Source organism: Pituophis catenifer, unplaced genomic scaffold (assembly GCF_029215685.1).
Source record: "Pituophis catenifer annectens isolate HBS135680 unplaced genomic scaffold, rPitCat1.0.hap2 SCAF_40, whole genome shotgun sequence".
NCBI lineage: Eukaryota > Metazoa > Chordata > Lepidosauria > Squamata > Colubridae > Pituophis > Pituophis catenifer.
In genome coordinates, this window is record NW_027256920.1 from 97,624 (window position 1) to 102,500 (window position 4,877).

A 4,877-nucleotide genomic window follows, 5' to 3' on the forward strand; every position below is an offset into this window, starting at 1 on the left:
TCCCCTCGCACCCTTCGGAGTAGACCGGGGTGGGAAGGCTCCACTTTGGCGCAGGCGGGCCCCGGCCAGGGAAAGCCGCCGGTCCACCGCTCAGGGGCCCGGCGACCCCGGCGGGGCGGAAGGGGATCCCGGCTCCGGGGCCGCGGGACTCGGTCGGGGACCTCCGCCGTCGCCTCGGTGCCCCCGCCGGACCCCGGGGGTGTCCGCGACGGGCAGTCGTCCCGGTCTACCCGGGCCCCGGCCGGATCAGCCTTTCTCTTTCCCACGCCACGATGGATGCACGGGATCCCGGCTCCGGGGCCGCGGGCCTCGGTCGGCGACCTCCGCCGTCGCCTCGGTGCCCACGCCGGACCCCGGGGGTGCCCGCGACGGGGAGACGGCCGGGTCTACCGGGACGGCCTCGGGCGGGTCCGGCTTACCGGGGCCCCGGCCGGATCAGCCTTTCTGTTTCCCCCGCCACGATGGATGCACGGGATCCCGGATCCGGGGCCGCGGGCCTCGGTCGGGGACCTCCGCCGTCGCCTCGGTGCCCCCGCCGGACCCCGGGGGTGCCCGCGACGGGCAGTCGTCCCGGTCTACCGGGGCCCCGGCCGGATCAGCCTTTCTGTTTCCCCCGCCACGATGGATGCACGGGATCCCGGCTCCGGCGCCGCGGGCCTCGGTCGGGGACCTCCGCCTTCGCCTCGGTGCCCACGCCGGACCCCGGGGGTGTCCGCGCCGGGCAGTCTTCCCGGTCTACCGGGGCCCCGGCCGGATCAGCCTTTCTGTTTCCCCCGCCACGATGGATGCACGGGATCCTGGCTCCGGCGCCGCGGGCCTCGGTCGGGGACCTCCGCCTTCGCCTCGGTGCCCACGCCGGACCCCGGGGGTGTCCGCGCCGGGCAGTCTTCCCGGTCTACCGGGGCCCCGGCCGGATCAGCCTTTCTGTTTCCCCCGCCACGATGGATGCACGGGATCCCGGCTCCGGGTCCGCGGGCCTCGGTCGGGGACCTCCGCCGTCGCCTCGGTGCCCCCGCCGGACCCCGGGGGTGCCCGCGACGGGCAGTCGTCCCGGTCTACCGGGGCCCCGGCCGGATCAGCCTTTCTGTTTCCCCCGCCACGATGGATGCACGGGATCCCGGCTCCGGCGCCGCGGGCCTCGGTCGGGGACCTCCGCCTTCGCCTCGGTGCCCACGCCGGACCCCGGGGGTGTCCGCGCCGGGCAGTCTTCCCGGTCTACCGGGGCCCCGGCCGGATCAGCCTTTCTGTTTCCCCCGCCACGATGGATGCACGGGATCCCGGCTCCGGGTCCGCGGGCCTCGGTCGGGGACCTCCGCCGTCGCCTCGGTGCCCCCGCCGGACCCCGGGGGTGCCCGCGACGGGCAGTCGTCCCGGTCTACCGGGGCCCCGGCCGGATCAGCCTTTCTGTTTCCCCCGCCACGATGGATGCACGGGATCCCGGCTCCGGCGCCGCGGACCTCGGTCGGGGACCTCCGCCTTCGCCTCGGTGCCCACGCCGGACCCCGGGGGTGTCCGCGCCGGGCAGTCTTCCCGGTCTACCGGGGCCCCGGCCGGATCAGCCTTTCTGTTTCCCCCGCCACGATGGATGCACGGGATCCCGGCTCCGGGTCCGCGGGCCTCGGTCGGGGACCTCCGCTGTCGCCTCGGTGCCCCCGCCGGACCCCGGGGGTGCCCGCGACGGGCAGTCGTCCCGGTCTACCGGGGCCCCGGCCGGATCAGCCTTTCTGTTTCCCCCGCCACGATGGATGCACGGGATCCCGGCTCCGGCGCCGCGGGCCTCGGTCGGGGACCTCCGCCTTCGCCTCGGTGCCCACGCCGGACCCCGGGGGTGTCCGCGCCGGGCAGTCTTCCCGGTCTACCGGGGCCCCGGCCGGATCAGCCTTTCTGTTTCCCCCGCCACGATGGATGCACGGGATCCCGGCTCCGGGTCCGCGGGCCTCGGTCGGGGACCTCCGCCGTCGCCTCGGTGCCCCCGCCGGACCCCGGGGGTGCCCGCGACGGGCAGTCGTCCCGGTCTACCGGGGCCCCGGCCGGATCAGCCTTTCTGTTTCCCACGCCACGATGGATGCACGGGATCCCGGCTCCGGCGCCGCGGACCTCGGTCGGGGACCTCCGCCTTCGCCTCGGTGCCCACGCCGGACCCCGGGGGTGTCCGCGCCGGGCAGTCTTCCCGGTCTACCGGGGCCCCGGCCGGATCAGCCTTTCTGTTTCCCCCGCCACGATGGATGCACGGGATCCCGGCTCCGGGTCCGCGGGCCTCGGTCGGGGACCTCCGCCGTCGCCTCGGTGCCCCCGCCGGACCCCGGGGGTGCCCGCGACGGGCAGTCGTCCCGGTCTACCGGGGCCCCGGCCGGATCAGCCTTTCTGTTTCCCCCGCCACGATGGATGCACGGGATCCCGGCTCCGGCGCCGCGGGCCTCGGTCGGGGACCTCCGCCGTCGCCTCGGTGCCCACGCCGGACCCCGGGGGTGTCCGCGCCGGGCAGTCTTCCCGGTCTACCGGGGCCCCGGCCGGATCAGCCTTTCTGTTTCCCCCGCCACGATGGATGCACGGGATCCCGGCTCCGGGTCCGCGGGCCTCGGTCGGGGACCTCCGCCGTCGCCTCGGTGCCCACGCCGGACCCCTGGGGTGCCCGAGACGGGGAGAGGGCCGGGTCTACCGGGACGGCCTCGGGCGGGTCCGGCTTACCGGGGCCCCGGCCGGATCAGCCTTTCTGTTTCCCCCGCCACGATGGATGCACGGGATCCCGGCTCCGGCGCCGCGGGCCTCGGTCGGGGACCTCCGCCGTCCCCTCGGTGCCCACGCCGGCCCCCGGGGGTGTCCGCGCCGGGCAGTCGTCCCGGTCTACCGGGACGGCCTCGGGCGGGTCCGGTTTACCCGGGCCTCGGCCGGCCTAGAGTGTTTCTGTTTCCCCGCCTTGATGGATGTACGGGATCCCGGCGCGGGGGCCCCGGGCCTCGGTCGGGGACCTCCGCCGTCGCCTCGGTGCCCGCGCCGGGGCCCTGGGGTGTCCGTGACGGGCAGCCGTCCCGGTCTACCGGGACGCTCGGGCGGGACCGGTTTACCCGGGCCTCGGCCGGACCGGAGTGTTTCCGTTTTCTGCTTCCCTGCCAGGATGGCTGCGAGGGGTTGATTGAAAGAGCTGGTTTGACGTGAAAAGCTTGACTTCAAGTGAAAAGTTTGTTACAATTTCTGCCATCTTCCTTCCTCCAAAGTTTTGGGTGTAGTTTTCCCAGAGGAACCTCTCGTAGGCCTTTCATTTCTCATCTTAACTTCCCTCATTTATTCCATATTTTCCTTCCTCTTGCCGAATGGCCGAATCCAGTCCATTTCTAGTCAAGGAAATTATTCTTATTTCTTGCTGACCTATTTGCTTTGTGGAGCAAGTCGTTCTTAGGTCCCTTTGTTCTTTCTTCAACTTCTTCTGCTCCTTCTCTCGACGCTTTCTCGTCTTGTTCTCTTACTTGGCTCTCTTTTGGCTGTTCTTTCTTCTCCTCCCGTCGTCCGTCCCCACTTTCATCTCTCCATCTTTCCTGTTCTTGGTCATCTCTACGTTGTTTATCAAATAATTCCGCTTTCTCTCTTGAATCTACTCGATATCTTTGCTCTCGCCAGCTCGCCGATATTTTGTGCTTTCCCGTCGTGTTTCCCATCCATTGCGATCTCTCTGCTCTCCCTGTCTTCTCGGTAAATCGGAGATGAATTTCTCTGGGCGGGTGGTTTCTCATCGCGTGTCTTGTGTGCGCTCCCTACGTTTCGTCCATCCCGTTTAATATCTATCCCTCCCTCCCTCTCTTTGCTTTCTTCCATTGCTTCTGCTAATATCATTTCCAGAATGATAACCCTGAGCCTGAACCTGAACCTAACCCTAACCCTACAACTTTTCTCCCTAACCCTAACCCTAACCCTAACCCTAACCCTAACCCTAACCCTAACCCTAACCCTACAACTTTTCCCTACCCTAACCCTAACCCTAACCCTAACCCTAACCCTAACCCTAACCCTAACCCTAACCCTAACCCTAACCCTAACCCTAACCCAACTTTTCTCCCTAACCCTAACCCTAACCCTAACCCTAACCCTAACCCTAACCCTAACCCTAACCCTAACCCAACTTTTCTCCCTAACCCTAACCCTAACCCTAACCCTAACCCTAACCCTAACCCTAACCCTAACTCTACAACTTGTTTCTCTAACCCTAACCCTAACCCTAACCCTAACCCCAACCCCAACCCTAACCCTAACCCTAACCCTAACCCTAACCCTACAACTTTTCTCCCTAACCCTAACCCTAACCCTAACCCCAACCCTAACCCTACAACTGTTTTCTCTAACCCCAACCCTAACCCTATAACTTTTTTCCCTAACCCTAACCCTAACCCTAACCCACACTTTCGACTTAAAACCGTTTTTAGATTTAAAGTCGTCTTTCGACTTAAAGACGGACAGACGGCCCGGTCTACCGGGCCGCTCGGGCAGCCTCGGCCGGACCGGCGTCTCTGTTTCTGTTTCCCTGCCACGATGGATGTCGCGTGCGAGGGGTTGCTTTACATAGCTGGTTTGAAGTTGAAAGCTTCCGTTCTTGCCTAGATCTCTTGCCTTCCGATCCAAGCTCCCATCGCAGTTTCAAGCGTCCTGCTTTCTTGGTTGGGAAAATCGGGGCGGCGAGACCTGACGCTCGCTTCCCCGACCCCGACCCTCACCCTTCTTCGAATGGTCTTTCTAATGCCAGCAGCGCTCAGGGAGAAATGTCACCCCCAGAAGACGAGAGCACAGCTTGCCCAATTCCGGTCTCCACACACCGGACTCGTCGACTTTCAAAACGTATTCCGCTTTTATGATCGTTTTAAAACTAAAACGACGATCCACCGGCGGCG